Consider the following 1,149-nt stretch of genomic DNA (forward strand, 5'->3'; position numbering starts at 1 on the left):
AGGTAGATACTATTCATATTAAATGATTTTTCTTCTTTAACCAAAATTAAAAATTTGGACTTGACTTTAAAGTGAAAAAAAAATTTAAAATTTTGAGAAAAAAAACAAATAGGTTCTGACCTTTTGCCCCGCGGATATTTTCGTCCTTGACCATTAAAAAATACTTTTAAGTCCCTGACCTTCACAAAATTAGGACGAATCAGTCCTTGACGGAGACATTTAGACGGATCAGTCCCTGACGGAGGCATTTAGACGGATCGGTCCCTGACGGAGGCATTTGGACGGATCGGTCCCTGATGGAGGCATTTAGACGGGGACTGATCCGTCCAAGTTTTGTAAAGATCAGAGACTTAAAAATATTTTTCAGTGGCCAAGAACAAAAATATCCGCAGAACAAAAGGTCAGGAACCTATTTATCTTTTTCTCTAAAATTTTGGATTAACTGTTTTATTTCTGGAGGTATCTACAAAGAATATGAAGCTAAAATAAAAATATAAGATGGTGTAATCATGTGGGTATAATGTAATATGGAGGAAGCTAATAGGGACATTATGATTGGACAAGGATTGGTGTGTGTCACTTTTGGATTAGTTGCCCTTTTGTAATCTTCTTATTCTTTTATTTTATTTTATTTTTAAATTTCTTCCTTTATGTAATGTAAGATGACGATAACATTGCTGGTCTCCAAAGTATATAATTATGTATCACTAAGGACATTATGCACGTTGTCAACCAACTCATCATCTTCAACCGTGACAACTCCTATTCCCCCCCTTTAATAATTAATTAATATATACCATTTAGTAATTATTCTTTGTTAGTTATTATTCCCTCCTGTATCCTTTCATTTGTTGCCAATTAGGTTTTAATAATTCATAATTTTACTTTTAGTTTCTAATAATGACTCAGTTAATTGTAATAATTAATAAATATTAAATAAGATAAATTCTGACTATTTTTTATTAATTTTTTTATTACCAAATATTTCTGTTGTTTATATAGATAGTCATATTAGACCTGTTTAACTTTCAAGTCTAGGTTGGTTGCCTTAATTTTCCAGATTAATTTATGCATGAAGTTTATAGAATATATATTTTAGGGTTGGTTGCTTTACTCTAATTTAAAATTTATAGAATATATATTTTTCAG

The sequence above is a fragment of the Arachis ipaensis genome, chromosome B05, assembly GCF_000816755.2.
Source record: "Arachis ipaensis cultivar K30076 chromosome B05, Araip1.1, whole genome shotgun sequence".
NCBI lineage: Eukaryota > Viridiplantae > Streptophyta > Magnoliopsida > Fabales > Fabaceae > Arachis > Arachis ipaensis.